An 18,985-nucleotide genomic window follows, 5' to 3' on the forward strand; every position below is an offset into this window, starting at 1 on the left:
AAGCCCATCAAAATAATTGTAACTGGGCAAAACGAAAGAACTCCAGTGAGGCTTTGAACACATAAATTGCTTCTCAGTTCAGGCATTCTTAAAAGACACACACAGCAAAATGCTGTCATCTGAATTAAAAAAAAACAATTGTGCTTGTTAATTGTGTTTGTTTTCCTTATGACTAATTTATTAAGAACAATTGAGAAAGCTAAAGCATTTGAACTGATTTTCCATTTGTTTGGCTATTAAAGTTCCTCTGTGAAATGTATGTTTATTAAAAGTATCTCCAGCTACCCATTTACAATGCATTTGTTAAATTAGTTAAGAGACTTTAATTGGGCATCAGGGATTTGTTGTGCTATTCCCAAATCCGTTTACTAAAACTACATGAGAACAGTGAGCAAATCATTTATAACCTTGTTATATTAGTCCATTACTAGCACCAGAGTTCTTAACATGTTTTTAATTTGCACTGACAAAATTCAAGCCATGCTTGCTGCCTTTTTTTTTTTTCCTATTTTTAATAGAGCAGCCTGCAAACTGTTTCTAGCTAAATACAGTAGAACCACCTGTTATATTTGGAACAGTGTTAATGGAAGTGGATTCCAGGAAAAAAACCAACAATATTGAACCAGTAGCAGAGAATACTCTCTTTGTCTCTTTTGTATCCCATCAGGATCAGTAATTTGAGCACTGAGCTGTATTTGTGATTACAAATGAACCACACTACATTGGCATTACCACCAAATATTCACTTACTTATTTTGACCAGATCCTAGGCATTTCCCAAGTGAACCTCCAAATAAGTAAACTACCACATATTTACTAGAGAAAATTCCATACATCAAGCTTTTTCTTTTCTGAACTTGAGGAATTAAAAACCCATTCCCACTGAAGGCTGTTACACATATAATGTGGATGAGTGTGCTGGATTTTAAATATGTTGTCTCCTAAATTGTCAGTAGAAGGAACAATCTTCACATCCCTGAAAAAATTCAGCAATACTAAGGAAGAATTTTGACCAGTCTGCATTTATTACTAGGGGAAATCCTTCCTCTTTAATAATCGTTTGAAGTTCAAAGCACAGACAAAGAAAAAGGAATAGGATTCAAACTCTTCTTTAGCCTTTTAATGCCAGGTAGCAACAGGGTTTGAAATGCCCCTCTGTGATGAGGATGCCTGCACCCCTCTAACAAACAGGGCATTTCCATCCAAGGTCACTTTTATCTTAACCAAAGTCTGACTGTTAAACCAATGTTTTACAGGCAAACCCCTGCACTCACCCAGAGTTTAGGGAAAGGAAGCAAACCCTTGTGCCAAGGGAAATGGTTTATTCCAAGGAAACAGCATGTAATTAAATGTTTCAGCTTACCAGAACATATTTTTTCTGTCTTGTTAAATCCAGTTGCTTTAACAGAATTTTCACTACTCCTGCTGACACTGATCTGTTTTGATGGGATGAGTAAGTTAACAACTGTAAATGTTGTAATTTATTGAAGCTGTGAGAGGAGTCTATTTTCTTAGTAGGGGAAATCAACACCATACTCTCTATGCCAAATATTTTTATTGAACATAATGTCATACGAAGCTTGTTTTCCATAGCACAAAAAACAAAAAAACCAAAAAACACAAAACAAACAAAAAAACCTGTGTTCTGTTAATATACAAAAAGAAATTGCTGTCATTTTTCAAAGGACTTCGTATCCCTGGTATACAAGGAAAGTCCTGAACTAGTACAAATTAGCATAAATATATCCATTTCAATGGAGCTATTCCAAATTGCACTGGCTGATTTGCTGACCAAATACATATTATTTAGCAAGAAAGAAAAAACTAAGAAACACAAAATACTTGTGCAGGAGACAGAAAAGAGAGGGAGCACGGCCATACATAAATCCTCACCTGCCATCCCTTACTCTGAGAGCCCAAAATTAATGGCACATTGCATGCAGGCCTGAGCACTTCTTGAAAGACCACAAATCCTTTCTGCTGAATTAGGGCTTGGTCTGAATTTCAAAGGATGTTCAAAGAAGTTTTACTTAAGTGAAAACCTTTATTTTTTAGAAGTGCTGCAAGCAGATGGAAATAAAAGTGAAAAAAAGCTTAACAAGTCCTTTGGGGGTTTATGACTGCAATGAAATGCTTGGGAAGAACAAGAGGTAATAAACCCCAGTGATAAGTACTGTACATCCTGGTGTAAGCAGCACAGGGGAGAGTATTTGTTTGACTTTGTAGGGAGCTTACAGCTAAATCTTATATTCAGGAACCAGAGAAGGCAATTAACACTTATCTTAAGAGACCACAGACATCCAAAAATATCTAACAGCAGTGGGGAAATGTGGAGGCAGTTTTAATTAGTGAAAATGTTGCTTAAATCGCAGAGCTGATTTTTATGTTGTTTACTTCCATGTTATTTCACACAGCACTTTAAATCCTAGGCAAGATAAACACTGGCAACACAGTTTGGAAAAAATATAAAATAAATAAATAAATTTTAAATGACAAACACTTCACATAGTTTATCAGCCTTTTCAGTGAATGGAGAGTTTAGCAGCTAGCAGCTAGAATTCTCACAATGCCATCTTGACAAATTTAGCACTCCAAATCCTGAGAGCCCAGATTTATACCCATCTGGCAATACTGAGAGACAAACACTCATACATCAGACGTGTTGCTAACATTCCCATGCAGACAGCACCAGTCATCCTGTTTTGATCTCCAACTCTCTCCAAACATTACATTTTTCCTGATTTTCTTGCCCTGAACATTTTACTGTGTCACAACAGGGGAGACAGATCCAGCCATTTGAAGCTGCTGGAGAGCACTCAGAAAAAGCCCATAGGCAATCTGGGGAAGAGCTCATGCCAATAGTATGAGAAGATGTCTACAAAGGACATAAAAACATGTTTATTCTGTGACACAAGTGAACAGAACTGTGTCTTTACAGCACAGAGAAATCAGATGACAGAAGCCTCCAGCAGGCTGAATAACACTGAAGTTCCCAGAATGAATCTAGGGTTACATTTGAGTTCCAGAGAGTTTCTTGCACAAAAAAAGAATATATTTACATGTTGGTTTTTTTGTGATGGAAGAAAATGTCTGCTTTATAATGTAATCAATATTGATTCTAGGTGCATAATTTCCTTTCCACACTAAATGCAATGTCAGAAGATCAAAAAATAAATGAGACCTGCTCATTTTCTTCTTGTAGGAAAGCAGGACAGCACAACAGCAACCTTTGGAGCAGCTGACTAAAAACACCCCTAGCAGAAGTTCACAGTGGACTGGAAAGCCCACATCTGCTTATCCATGAAATAGGAATAATGCTTTCCATGTAGGTTTTGAGGTTGATTGATTGTATCCTTGACTGGACAGTGACTTTCACATTTACAGAGTGCCTAAAATGAATGCTCTGTTTTGATCTAAGAATTATTCCTTGGAGCTTTTTCATTTTGTTCACAGGAGAACTGTGCCATTTAAGGGCCAATTTTAACATAAGAAATCCCTGTAGTGAAAAATAATGGGTCATTTGAAGTGGAATGAAGTTCTTCTGACTGAAAATGCTACTTTTTCAAGTGTAATTAGAACTCAAGTTCACCTCAGTCTTACAGTAGTTTTCCTGACAAGGAAGCTCATTCATATCAACTCATTCACCAGACTGCACAAAGAGCAAGAAGAAACAGCTCAATGAAGTCAGGTTACCTTCTGCAGAGGCTGGTCTCGACTTTCTGCTCTGCAATGGCAGGGTTGAGGAAGGAAATCAAACCAAGAAAAAACAACAACAAAGACTTGAAGCACACTGAGAATATTCAGTAGAGCTACTGCTATAAAGATGTCAGCCTGAAAAGTTATGCCGTATTCATTATCAATGAGGGAACAGAACAGCCAAAAAAAAAAACCAAAACCAAAAAAAAGCCAAACAAGCAAAAGCAGCAAACAATCAAACCCAAAAAGTCTTGTTTGTTTCGTTACTGTAATGATGGAATAATATTGTAATTATGACAGCTTGATTGCTCAGTTGTGTTGCAAATGAAGTCTGGGTTCCCAGTGTTACAGACACATTAATAACAACAATATAATAAAAACAACCCAAAAGAATACTACAGTCTGAATGTTGATTTCTGACAGCTTTCAAAATCAAAGTTGTATTATTTTCAGGGGCTGCCTTTTCCAATATTCAATAGCATTCTAGAATAGGCCTTGTATAATATTGATGTAGTGTGAAGGGGAAATGTTTATATATTCATGCAACTTTTAATATACAGACACAGCTACATTTAGAGAAGCTCACTCAGGGATAAAAATCTGAAATTAACTACCTTAATCCATCCTTAGCCAAGCACATGAGTGGCCATATTTTCCCAGGAACTCAGGATGTAAGCTCATTCTTATTTCAAAATTAGTTAATTAGTGATGACAGATTTAAGTTTCTTGCTTTCCACCCAGGACTTCATTCATTATCTTCCCCACTCAAACATCCAAACTTAAACCACAATGTATACACATGAATGTCTGTCTATCTACCTCTTCATACACACAACTACACCTTCAAGTAACAAGGTTAACGAGCCCTCAGTGGTATACAAATGATTAAAAATATAGAACATCAAATTCTCATCTTAATGACATCTCTGAAGGGAACAAAAAAATAAATCTAGACCAAATATTCAACCTAAAAGCTCCCCAGTGAGGTAAGGCAGTCTAGGAAAGTAGAATAATGAGATCAAGTACAAACTGCACTATGAAAAGTGAAAATTCAATATGTGACTATGAATAATACAAAATTACATTAGTAAAGTGACATCTTCTATTAGCAGAATATCCCACAGATGTGAAACCACCTACTTTAGGCAACATACCCTGGCTCTTTTATCACTCCAAAATGTAACCATTCTAAAAGCACACCTTCTGGTAAAGTAGCTGTTTTAACATGACCCAGAATACTTCCTAGGTAGTAAAGAGCCCTATTAGCAGAATTCCTGACCTCCACCTTCACTCCTTTGGTTCAGAGTTGGCTGCAGTGTGTGGCTGCACAGCCAAGTGTATCACAGAGTTCTGGGAGGGCCCAGACCCCCCTCTTAAGCAGCACCAAAATTTGAGTAGCACCACTACAAGGGAGAAGTAGGACAAGGAACCTCTGAGGGACAGAAGCTGGCTGAAAGGGAAAAGAAACATATACACCCTGAGACATACACGGCCACGTGTGGCCTCCTGTACATGGTAGATGTCTGGAGACCATAAAAGACATTGTTCAGATCTGTCTCCAGCCTAGCCAGGGACCAGGGGGGCTCAGGGGACTCACCAGAACAAAATTTGGCATTTTCCTCAAGGACCTTCACCATCCTTTTCTTAGACAAACATGGAGAAAATGTGATTTTGCTCTGTGAAGCAAGAGAACACCACTAGATATTTGGACCAAGGAACACAGACTTCCTCACTCACTGGCATGCTACAAAAGGAGCTATCACTGACTCCAGTAATAAGAGGCTACTTCCTAACATTTGCTATTTTTTTGTCTCTTCCTTTGCCTCTAAAGAAAAACAGTAGAATCAGCTACACAAATGAACCCAGAGAGCAAAAGTCACACAAGTGAGGTTGCACAAAGCTATGTGGAATTTCCCCTCACAAAGAGAAAGTGAGCTGATCTTTTAGTTGATATGCAGTCCTCCAAAAGCCTCCAACACCATGTTGAAAGCAAAAACGAGAATAATTCCCTTTTTTTCAGCTACATCTGCCAGCATAACTACAAGTAGAACACTATGCTTCCAAGATAAAGGCCAAGGAAGATTGCAGTAGCATACCTTAAATCAGCAACACTAGACAGAAGGGGATTTCCCTGGCCTTTCTGGATGCCAGGGATGTCCAAACCTCCTCCTGCTTCAGAGCAGAGACATTCCAAGCAGCACAGTGCTGGCAGCTTTGGGTACACTATTTGCTCTCATTTGTATTTCTGTATTGGATTCAGCACAGCAAGGAGTGCTCTTGAGCAATTTATTTTCTCCAGCCATTCTGTTCAGCCCTCTCACTCCTGGGGACAGAAAGGAAATCTTTGACAGGTAGACAGCTCCCTGTGTCTGAAACAACCTAATGTCAGAAGGAAAACAGGAGTTGGCCAACTACAGTAAATACCACAAAAGAAGAGAAACAGCAAAAGAAAGACATTTGAGTTAAATTGGCACTGGGAAACATTTTATGAGACAACTGGCTGCCTACCAATCTACCTGAGGCTGCAGTGGGTATTGGGAGGTTGCCATGTCTTACCCCAAAACCTCTCATCTGAAAGGTGGGATTTCCTGCTGAGATGTCAAAGCTGCACACAGAGCTTTAATTACCTCTAGCTGGAGTCATTTATTCCAGTAGAATAAAAATGTCAATGATGAAGTCTGCTATTGCTGATGTGATGATCCTTAGGAGGGCTGACACATGCTAACACCAGTTTTAATGATGTCATTTGGTTATTCCTCAAAGAAATGTCCCTTAAAATGATACACCATTAGGAAGCTTACCAGGCTCCATAAATAAGAATCCTCCCTGCCATAAAAACATTCACTTTTGCATAGAAAGCAGCAGAAGACCAAGACATTTAAATTCCAAACTTCTACTTTGGTCACATGATTAAATTCAAACAGCACTATACAATACAGCATCAGCAGCATCCAAATCCTTGCAGATATTCCACGAAGCTGTGCTTCAGCACTAAATTCCACATGCATATGAAAAATAAAAACATTCAACTGGGCATAAAATTGTGGATTCTCATTCCTCCATAAATGATAGTAACAATCTTTTCTTATAAAAAGGCCTTGGGGGTGGGACAAAGTAGTGAAACAATTAATACTTATGTTAGAGTATCCACTTCAGTATAGGAATACCCAGAAAATTGGTAAATTTTTCTACATAAGAATTTACTGTAAGAAACTGAGCAGTAAAATGGGAGACTTCAAACTTGCAGGCATTCCAGCAATTTCAAGTTTTGCATTTGAGAAACAGAACTGTCTCTATTATTTTCTACTTCAGCACTTCTGAGTAGGAAGAATTTAGGTCAGTCTCAAGTCTGAGTTACTGCTGATCACTGTCAACAAATAAAACCCTGCCCTATATTTCATTCTTTATGAAAAATAAATGAGCACAGGGCAAGGAAATTGCCTATCTTCCCCAGACAAGAATCTGTTAGCCAGTGCATTTGCATCTTGAAATTACTTTTGAAGACACAGTAATGGACTTCCAACATTGAGCTTGAGACTCAGAAGACAGCATCTGAGACCTGGCCATATTGGCTTTTGTTAGGCCATGGCATGTGAACTTAATCTTGAAATAAAAACAGGTATGTACAGGAGACCTGGTCTTAGAACTAACTAAATGATAATAAGACATTGGTTTTAACTCTGCTAAATGTGAAAGTGACCCAGAAGCACAGCAGGAAGGATTTCTTCTCTGTGGTGGTAAGAAAAGTTAAGTGGCTTTTTGACTGCTTGGAGCTTTTCTCCCATGAGCACTTTTACATATGTAGTTGGTTTTCTAAGAGATTAAAAATAAAATTCCATAATATATGCTTGTATTTAAATTATGAGCAGTCACTGAGCAGTCCCAGAGTAACTGGGGCAGTGAGTAGAAGTCTCTCTTCTCACCCCTGAGTGCTCTGGTCTGAGGCTCTGGTATGTTGTGCTCCAGGGAACACCAACACCATGATTTGACACAGATGTTCAAAACCGTTAATTCAGTCCATCCTTATCCCTGCTGGCACCCAATGGCTTTAGGAGTGTGGATATGTCCCAGTGAAACCATCAGGATTTCAGCACAACCTTCAGCTCTGTGTGTCATTCAGCATTAGTGAGCATAAAAACTAAGGACCTAACCATGCAGAAATCAGGCCTCACACTCTAGTAAATTGCCTTGTAAGTTTTATTGGCATTTATACTTCCAGCTCTTGCTTTTACTGCCTCTCACTACAGTTTCTCTCTTATATATAAAAAGCAAAATGGAGATTATTTTTTTTTAACTGAGCTTACCTAATTGCTCTTTTTTGGCAGTGAAGGAGAGAAAATAGAAACTGTGAGTAAAAGTCATTCCTTTCCAAGTCTGTCTTTACTTTAAAAATGTCCAAGGCATTCAATATGTTAATTAAATTTTAAGGAGTCATTTTCTTTGTCCTGGTAAGATATCTGTTGTATTAGTAGAACAAGCCACTTAAAACAGTGTGACACTACCCCCAGAAAGCATACCACTAGCCCTTCTTTACAGGAGAAAATAAGCCACTCTGGCTCTAGAAGAGGAAAGTTATGCTGAAATGCACAAAGCAAATAAAGGCTTTGATGTTTGTTGTTGCTGTGAGGTGTTCCCCATTGCCAGACAAAACTAACAAATTAAGAGAATCTCTGCAGTTTACTCAAGGTAAGATCTTAGCCCCATCAAATCAGCATTTTGAACTGATTTTACTGGGGCTGGGACTTCACCTAAGCCACTGTCCAACCTTCCCTCATAGCTCTTTAGCTTCATAGTCTTTCTAAACCAAAGTGTCAGAAGAGACCTCAACAATAGCAGAGTCTCAGCCTCAAAAGTCTGAACACGTGTAGCACTAATCCCTTTCTCTAAGCCTACCAAGTCCAATCATCAAAGTTGTGTCTCTGTCTCTCCCTCAGTTTCTCCCTGATTAGGTGAATGTCAGTTCTTGTGCTAAGATTCCCCAGCACTTAACAGTCCCCCTCTATAACTCACAGGCACCAATCACCTCTCCCCAGAGCTGTGATTTCACCAGGCTGTGCAGGTTTAGCCTTTCAGGTATTTTCTCTAAGGGTGTTTAGTGTAGAGGCACAAGCTGGCTCAGCCAAGGCACTCCTGAGATCTGAGAAGCTTAGATAAAGGCCAGGTGTGTAAAAGGGAATTCAGCACTGCACTAGAAAGGCTGCTTGGTACCCAAGCAGCACCTGCCAAGAGTCCTTCCCTTTCCTTCTAATAACATTCCAAGCCTGCTGCCCTTCTGGTCAGTACCTCTCTTATCTCTCTGGTTGTGCAGAACTTTACCAAATGTGTATCAAGTTCATCTGTTACACCCCTACCTCTTTTCTACTAATTTCCCTGGGTTTTAGCCATGATTCATGTGCCTGAAATTTCCATCCTGTATTAAAAGGCCTGCTGGTGACGAGATCACTTTTAATTCAGTCAGGATAATCTCACTTCCCATATTTGCAACAAATAACTGATGGTATAAACCCTACTAAGACTGAGGCAAAGCCTTCATTCAGCACGGAGGTGCTTTACCTCCTTTTCTTATTTTATTCCTACTTTACTTATGATATTTGCCCATCTTCACAGCAGAGAGATGATATTTTCTTCCATTTCCTTTTAGGTAAAGCCACATTGCCAGTTACAGTGTGTTAAACACCTGAGTTTTGATTTAAATCTGAATTGTTTGAAAGGTTTGTTTCAGCATTTCCATTCACCAGAAACAGAACATATCACACTTCTCCATCTACACTGTATAAGAAAAATAATTACTTCTACAGAAGCAAGGTTTCTGTCTTAATCATTATATCATTATCACATCAAATAAATAATAAAAAATATTTGTGCACAATGTTTCTGCACTACATACAACACTGCAAGAAAGCCAGAAAGAAATCCAGAAACCATGGTTCTCTACCAGATAAGATAAAGATTACGATTCACAAAACCATGTGAAATCATTTATTCAATATAGAAAGAAGACAGTGCAAGTTTTCAAACTTGCCAAAATAGAACACACTTTTTTAGAATGTCACCCTTATGGGACATGGCCAAGAGAACTGGCACATTTCTAGCTTTCTATAGTGAAATAATTCCTTGAACTACTGGAAAGAATTGATTTTTGTGTCTTTTATTACAGCAGTGTAGTAAAAGTTAGAAGATGAAAAAGGCCTATTATTTTGTCTAACACCTAGCAGTATATTCACAACTTATTTCTCCAAGAAAATTTTAATCACCTCATGGAACAGCATTTCAGACATTTCTCACTTTAACTATTTTGCAGTCTGCTACATTTTAGTGCAAGGTTCTTTTCTCAAATCTACCCTCTTCTTTTATTCAACAATTCTGCCATCTTTTCAGAGTGACATCCTGGTCCATTCAAGTTCAGAAAAGTTTTGTTACTGACTTCAAAGTGCCTATGATTTCCCTCTTAACGTTTGCCTATTTATTTCTTTTTATGTATAGCTATTGTGAAACCCCATTAAAAAAGCATTACAGAGTTTCCCAGGTTTGGGACCATCTATCCTCCTAGATAACTGTATTTATCATTGTGAAAAGCTCCTTCCCACTCTTTGTCTGCAGGGCTCTAGAGTTGGGATGTGCATATTCCCTCCCATTTTCAGCCCATTCTCCCCCTCACTTGCAGATACATAGCAAGGCAGTTTCTCATCTCTCCCCTGTGATTATAAACCCTGTGCCATTACTCAGATAAATGCAGAGCCACACAAAAGGGAACATAAAGCAACATTCTCTAACACTGATAATTCAACAGGGGGTAAAAGCAAAGTTTCTGTTCCACAAAGTAGAGGCTACTTCCATTTGAGGAAGGCAAGTCCATTTACTGGTACCAGGGTCAGGCAGACATCCTCTAATGGTGCACCTGCCCTGAAATATCAGGTGCATAACAAAACCTATGGGTGGGACAAGAAAGCATCTGACAAATATTCCTCTTTCTTTCCACTATAATGAAGACAGGCTGCTGTAGCAAAGGAAAAGCTGTGTGAATAGACTCTCCCATACCTTGATGAACACATCTAGCTGATAAAACTTTTCCATTTAGAATGGTGCTTTGAGGTCCTCAGCTGAAAAGTTTGACAGAAATACAAAGTACCATTCCAGTATCTGTTGGGTTTATATGAACAAAATTGAAAGCAACAGTACAACATTATCCAAAGATAAGACAGAGGAACAGGAGCTCTAATTCCTAAACTGCTGCTTTGGTTTCTGCCTCACACTGCACACCTGACCAGCTCCCTCTGAACAGATTTGTCAGATCTGTTGTCCCTTTCCTTCAGCATCAGTCTGAGAACAGAAGGAAAGGCTGAATATACTCCAATGTGCTCTTTAAACCTCTTGTCTGTGGACAGAGGCAGAAGATCCTTTTCTGTGATCATCTGCATGGAAAACAGAAACAACTGAGTCTGTTTGGGGCCTTCCACAATGTAGAAGTAAATAAAGTAGAAGTAAATGTTTGATTTCAACTTAGCACAGCAGAAAACTGAGGCATATTTATGTAGATTCCCCTTCTCTGATACCTTGCTTGAATGTTGCTTTGGTGTATTCATTATCAGGGGTGGATGATCATTTTCATCATTCACTTCAAACATGCACTGGTGTGTTAATTAGTATTAATCACAGAATTGCCATATCAGTGCAAAAACTATGGGGCCAATATGTAGCTCATAAGCTAATACAGCTTACAGAACTGACTGGACTTTCAGACATGTTAGTTATTGAACTCAGTAAGAATTGGTAATTAAAACTCAACTAACTTAGTGTCATGTACTGATGGAGCACAAGGAATTTTCCAAAATCTTTCACATTCCTAAAAAAAAAGTTGTTACTGTTTTGGGTTGTTTGGTTTTTTTGTTTGGTTGGTTTTTGGGGGGGGGGGGATTTGGTGTTTGTTTTTTGTTTTTACATTCTCTTTGGATGTGCTGAAACTGTTAAGGATACACTTGAGAAAAAAAGGGGTGGCCAGAATTGCCATTTTTGCAGGTATGATCTGAAAAACTTTTGATTTGCCACAAACATAATTGTAGTCAGGACCCTTCTGACAGATATTAACTCTCTTCTTACTTTCTAGGGATGTGGTGGACAAAGAGTAATGCAGTAAATGGCATCTTAATTTTGATAACTTTATCAGCTTTAACTTGCTGATTTTAATCCTGATCTAATGATGCTTTGGAAGATAAGGATTAACCTTTCTGGGCCTGACTTCTACCATTCCAGAGAAAACTTAGTGTATGAATTAATCTACTCAAGAGGAAACTCATGGAGCATAAATGCCAAGTGAGTATGTGAAATACCAGGTTTTAAAGTGGAGTTTACACAGCTGCCACACTGATTTACCAGGGAGTGACCACAGCCACCACTCTAAATAATAGGAAAACAGAATTTTGTGTGAAAATTGCCTTTCTGCTCTCTGGCAGAATCCACAAGTAACACACTTTATCTTGCTTTTGACTCTCCCTCCTGTTCATTCTTTCTTTTTCTTCTATTCCCTCATTCCTCCTACGGTCTGCATATTTTCTTTAATAAAGCTAATTGTTTACATTATTTTGAATTTTTGCAAATATTAATCTAAAATTTAATATCTGAGTCTGTTTTATCTTGCAATTTGCTTCAGGATGTAGGAAGAACTTTAAAACACTTCCACAAAAATCAGGGTTTATTTGTTTTGTTGCCACTGATTGTAGATCTAGATCCAGAAATTAGGTGCTTTGTAACAAATACAAAACACGTAGAAGTCGGACCACACTTCTTGTTACATTAAATTCTGAGACTCTAAATATCAGAGCTCCATTTTGTGCCTTGAACAAAATTATTCTTCTCATATTTCTTTTGCTGCATTTTGGATGCCACTGCCTGCAGTGTTGGCATTGTTTTAGAGCTTAAATACATTTAAAAAGTGAAATGAGTCCTGTTACCATGATTAGATTCTGAACTGTAACAGTATGAGCTTCTCTATGAAAGAGAGATTTAAGGAAAATGGGATACTAGAGAAGAAGAAGCCATTTACCCACCACAACTTTTCCTAATAATCTATTGCACAAGGTGTAACAATGCCCCAAAGTACATGTAGATGTCTCAGGTTAGGCACAAATCTTGCTTTCTTGGCCTGACAAATAGACTTCAGTGAAGCTCTGTGATGCTCAGAATATTTGAAAATTAACCCAAAGAAGCATTAGCTTCTGGAAGTCTACTGGACCGACAAAACAGATGAAAAGACCTTACTTCAGATTCACAATTCTATAAACAAACGAACAAACAATGTGAAAAATGTGTGAGGAGAATACAATGTAAATCTACAAGCAGATACAAAGTATGCAAAAGCTTTTTTAGTTACTGATGATGAGAAAAGCAACAACACACGGGACTTGAGATAAACAAATATTTTAAGGTAGCTCAGTGTTTCTGTTGGGAGTCTGGCGCTTGCTCACTTAAGGCTTTACATACCGGATTGCTCCATTTCAATCCTGTTCACTCAGCAGAGGCTAAATCCTTCCTACTTTGGTTTGAATTCACACATTCATCTTGTATTTACTTATCAAAAAAAGCTGATTCTGAAACAAAACCCTGGGAATTGTACTTCTAAGAGACTGTGTCAAAAAAAGCAATAAAGAGAAAACCATTCAGATTTCAGATACACATTCAGGTGTTGAGCAAAGGATTGCTCTCTGCTTCTTTGTTTGGCAACTGTGAGCAAGCAGTCATCAGATTCTCAGCTGGACTGGTTGCCTATGTAGGACTGTAAGACCATATAAAATTGTTTCTAATTCTTTATCTCAGAGATCTAATATGTACACAGGGTGGGGAACAAAAACTCCTTTGGGTTATTAGAAATATCGTGAGGCTTGGCTTTCTTGCACATCCTTAACTAAGATGAAGCTGAAACCATCACAGAAATTTCAGCTTCAGCACAAAATGTTGATCTGTATGTTTTTCAGTATCCTTCAAATGTCACTATGCAGAATCATACCCAGTGCAATGAACACCTGAATTCATTTCTTGTCAGTTTTTGATTGAAGTCATAGTAACTATGATTTACAGAAGTGTTGAGTTCTAAGCACATGGATCAGCTCAGTCTCTTCAAGATTCACATAATTCAGATGTCCCACACCGAGTTCTTAGGTAGATAATTAGGAAAACAGTATTTTACTTTAAGAAAGGTTAGAAAAAAACACACCTCTCAAAGCTCAAATTCAAAAAATGAAGACATTCTTCAAAAATGGCAAAATGACAAATCTACATCACTGTCTTGGTATAGAAGCTTAATCCAAACCTTTGTGATGACACTTGGTAATATTTTCATTTACTTCAAAATGAATTTGAATCAGGTCCACATTATTGAACTATGTAAACAATTTCTCAGTTTATGAACTGCTTCACTACTTAATTACATGCTTACTCCTGTGTTTTATATAGTTTCTCCCAACTAATACCAACAGGGACCCAGAGTCAACGAGCCATGTTATCACTCTCGTGGTTTGTGTCCTGGTTATGGATAAATACAATGAAAAATCCATCATAACTTAAAACCTACAGATATTACAAAGGTTCCATAGACTTAAGCAGCAGTAGAATCTACAGATATCACCTTATCTTCTGTTAAAGACAAATGTAATTTCATTAGGAGGTATCAAAACCTGTCTATTCACTCTTGGGTCACCTTTTCTTGCCATCCTCTGGCACAGCACCATTGTCTGCACAGCTGTATTTTAATTATTCTTCAGTTATACTAACAATGGACTGAGAAGAATTAAATCAATATCCTTTTCCTAATAGTGAAATGAATTTAGTAATGCATAACAGCAGCAAATCCTCCCTTCTCCAGCTCTGCACTCCAATCCATCAATGTATATTCTGTTTGGCACTTACATTAATGTATCTTAATGTGTGGCCAACAACTCTTTTTAGCATTATGAAAACTTCCAGGTTTTTATTTCAATTCTATTCCACAGTCTGAGCATTTTCACCCACTACTAGTGATCTTTGACTGGGATATCAAAACATAGAATTAAAAATATACTTCCCAACAATGCACCACTTGCAGTTCTAAATGCCTTACCAAGAGCTCCTTTTATTATTTTTTAAGAAAGATCATCTTTAGTTAATTAGGATTCAAGTTTATGCAAAATATTTTCATAGAATTTTGTTTATACTGAAGAAAAATATCAGTGCTTGTGTTTTTTTCTGGCTGAAAAGATGCCAGCTGGAGCAAGATAATGAGTCCCAAAAAGAAAACATTTGTACAGCTGGAGTCTGAATGTTATCAAGCTGCTTGTTTTTGATTGACACTAAAGCATCCATGGCAGTGGAAGGTGATCAATAATACTCCCTCTGTGACAATGTAAACAGTAGCATCCAAGAGTGATTGGTGAACAAAAATATTCTGAGGTTCAGCTCAATTTGGATAGGCATCCAAGATTTCACATTTTTCTTTTAATTGCCTAGCCCAGCGGAATCTCCAAATTTCACTCAAAAATAGGCTTTTAAGTGGCTTGCTTGTAGTACTCTGGTTCTTGGTATCAGCCCAAGGCATGAAGTATAATAATGAACAAGAACAGGTTTTGTAGTCAACAGCTCCTAAGTTTTTAAAAGATTCACTTTGGAAAAGGAGTTTACTGCAGCTGTTTACTTTGAGCAAGATCATTCCTCAACATCAGCATCATTTTGTTGTGCACTTAATATATACTGTTGCTGTTCATATTAATATATGCAGCCAAATACACAACAATTATTCCAAAACTTCACAGGGCAAAAAAGAAAAAAAAAAGTAAACAAACAATCCCACCCCCCCAAAAAAAAAAAAGAAAAAAAACCAACAAACAAACAACCAAGAAACAAAAAAACAACCACCAAAAATGAGCACATGTGAAACAATTTGAAGAGGTGATAGAAGCACTTAAGACAGAAAGATTAATGCATCACAGGTGCAGGAGATAAGTAATATTATAGGAATTAATGCTATAGGTATAGACTATGAAGGGCTGTAAGCAATGCTTTTGTGTATTTTTGCTAGTTAGAAGAGTGCTGTGCCCACAGCTAAAGGAATAAGTTTCAATAGTTTGGAGAACTGGGGTTTTTTAATCTTTTATTGGGCTTTTTGGAGTATTTAATGCCTCACTAGACTTAAAAAACCCTAGGGTCCCATGCTCATTTCAATTCAATTAAGATATACAGGCTGTGAAAAATATACATCGATAGGGAGCCACATTTTCAAAAATAACTGCTTATCCGTGCACTTTTTAGCTCATTATACCAGGCTCATGGAATCCAACTTTAAATAAAGGCTGTTGGTAGACTAAATTACAACACAGTATCAAGAGACTTCACGAACTAGATGTATTCTATTTTGTTAAGCTTTCATTATGTATAGCATGAGTCAGCAAAGCATTCAGTCTCTGCTAATCAGAGTCCCAGTGCTTACTCTAAATCTTGAGGGCAAATATTTTCCACCAAGGGCACCCTGTGATTTAACTGTAGGTTTTGGCCCTCTCCCTGTTAAAACAGACTTGACAGAGAGTCTGGTCTAGCAGATATTTTGGATTTCCTTCCAGAAATCCTGCCAAGCTCTCCAGGAGACAGCCCCATCCCCAGCTCTGCACAGCATTACCCTTCCAGGTTATCTTTCCAGACCAACCCACCAACTCCTTAAAACTCTCTCTCTCTCTCTCTCTTTTTTTTTTTTTTTTTTTTTTAATTCTGAGAAAATAAAAAAGTTATTCTATTGTAAAGTTACTTACCTTGGCTTGAGGTGAATTTGTCCCCAAATTCTCCTGCAAGGATAGCACCGACGCTCAGACTTCGTTCCTCGGCGCAGCCCGGCTGTGTGAGGGGCTGCCATGCAATGATAGCTTCAGGCTATAAACACCACGGTGCACACAAGAAGAGAAGAAAAATGCTCCAACTTCAATGATTCTTGAAAGAAATTGTTTGTTTTTCAGGTTTCTGCCTCTCTCGGATGCTTGAAATCAGCCAAATTTCAAGGTGAGGGGAGGCCCGGCAGCTCCTTTACCTCAGGCGACTAACATTTTCCAATCCAGTTTCCACTCCTTTCCTCCTCTCATTCCATATCCAGCAGCAAGAGAGCCTTAGCAGCTATCAACACCACAGAAAACACTCACAATGGAGATCAAGGAGCCTTGTGCTACCCCTCTACCAAAAAAAAATTAAAAAAAAATAAAATTCTGAAGTGTGGAGACAGCCTCCCTCAGCGCTCATGCTGGAGCAGAGATGACAAAATGGCCGCCTGAGGAAAAGCTCCTCGCTCGTTAAGTTGATTTCCAACTCCTGTGCCCATTTAGGTCAAGAAAGGGGTTCCTGGCACAGCTGGGCAGGGCTGGGGGCTGTGGGCTGTGGGGACACAGCTGTGCTAAATGACCTGGGGTAGAAGGTGCCAGGTGTAGGCAGAAGGGTGGCTATTTCAAGAGGGGCAGGGGAAGAAGCTTGGTTTCTTCCAGGCTTCCCAGAGCTTCCTCAGCTTCTCTAGGGTTGGGTTGAAGTGAGGGAAGAGGTGAGCCTGGGGGAATTTCCTATGATTTTTGGCGGGAGCTGTGAGGAGAGGCAGAGCCCCCTCACGCTGAGGGCGGGAACGGCCTGAGGGGAGTGAGGGACTGTGTGGTGTGGGTGTGTGGCAGCGGCTTTACAAATAACCTCCCTAAGGAAAAGGTGTGGAAAAGGCATCAAAATGGGGGGCGGAAGGGAAACTGGGAGTTTGGGAGGGAGCTGCCACGCTGGCCTGGGTCCCCTTTTCCATCCGGTTTGAATAATTTACTTCATGTTGCAGGAACCCCGTGAGGAGAAGCAGTAGCACTAGGCGCCAAAGGGACCGGACTCCTGCAGTGTGGTGAGTGCTCCCGAAGTTTGGATTTTTATCCTCTAGAAAACACATTTGTCAGGGAAACTGGTACAAATATAGCTTGAAATAACAGTAAAACTTTTTAGGCACCTCCAAGCCTCAGTTTACTCATTGCGAGTGCACCCAAGTGGTGGCAATGAAATTTAATTCCTGCTGAGGGAGGAGAGCAAAAGAAAAGCTGAGGAAACAATGTTGGTGCAGTTCTTAAGGGGCTTGAACAAGGACACATCTTATGCTCATATTTTAAAAATTTTCTCTTGAAAATATAATGCCAGAGGTGACAGGGAAGATGGAGTTGGCTCAGCTTCCTTTAAGTATAATAACTGTAAAACACGCCTCACTTTTTTGCTGATGTTTCTGTTATAATGGCAACGTTGTGTTTGTAGGTATGAATATTTACATAATAAGGACTTTGAGACCTCTCCTTTATAAGTAACAATATTCACCTTTGAAATAGACAGAAAAACTGCAGACAATTTCTTGCAGCATTTAATTCTATTGCAAAGTATAGATAAAATTTTAAAATGGCTGCGCTGAAACATGGAGCGAAAGGCAATGTGAAGTCATCAGTCTCAACCAAAAAGTTATTTCTCTGCTTTAATTACATGTTAAAACAATGAAGATGCTTACCTTTCTTGTCTGCTTTGCTTTCTGGAGCTTTTAAATCTCTTAAAACACTAATTTGTAGTTAACATCAGCGTTGAAGTGGTTTGTGTCAAGGTCAGAAAAATAGCATTCAGAGAATCAGTTGGTATTGTAACATGTAAAATAAATGTTTGAACATGCACAACAAACCTGATTTAACTTTCAGCATGTGCATAATATGTAGTTCTTTACCACAACAACGTAGGGAATAGTGAGGTCAGAGACAAGGCCTTGTCAATCACTTTCTTCATGAGGGGATTTGCAAAAGAAAGAAATAGTAGTTTAAAAATAAAAAGAAATGCTCCCAGAAGGGCTGCTGCTTCTAAATATGCTTGCCCTGTATCTCACAGGATTAGTCAGAAGTTCACTGATATCACAGCTCACATTTCTCTCAAAGAAATAGTATCCAGTTTCTTACATAATGTTTCAAAAATAAGTTGAGTATGTAAACCAGTAGTAGGTGCTGTGTGGACTAATTTATTAGTAATACTGGAGTGTAAAAATGAAATACATTACCTGGCACAAAGTTTGAGTGTTTCTTTAACTATTGAATGTCATTCAGATGCATCCTGAACAAGGCATTGGCTGCTGAAGAATTATATATAAATTAGCCTACTTACAATCTTTTTTTGCATGTTACTTTTATAGTCATAGGGGAAGAATAGGGTGAGTGGTGAATAAATTCAACAGCAGAAATATCCATTTAAAAATTTTTTTCCTTTGCTTCTTGATTTGTAAAGAAAGAGAACAAGCCCACTTCTT

At 38.4% G+C, this 18,985-nt stretch overlaps 1 long non-coding RNA gene across 1 annotated transcript in view; it reads right to left on the reverse strand.

The window, feature by feature from the left end:
- Nucleotides 1-17,120, reverse strand: part of LOC139797299 (uncharacterized) — a 102,893-nt gene extending 85,773 nt beyond the window's left edge. Inside the window, exon 1 of the long non-coding RNA XR_011726402.1 lies at nucleotides 16,464-17,120. This is a non-coding gene — a long non-coding RNA (uncharacterized lncRNA). The remainder of the gene's footprint in view (nucleotides 1-16,463) is intronic.
- Between the last annotated feature and the right edge of the window lie 1,865 nt (nucleotides 17,121-18,985).

Source organism: Heliangelus exortis, chromosome 6 (genome assembly GCF_036169615.1).
Source record: "Heliangelus exortis chromosome 6, bHelExo1.hap1, whole genome shotgun sequence".
Taxonomy (NCBI): domain Eukaryota; kingdom Metazoa; phylum Chordata; class Aves; order Apodiformes; family Trochilidae; genus Heliangelus; species Heliangelus exortis.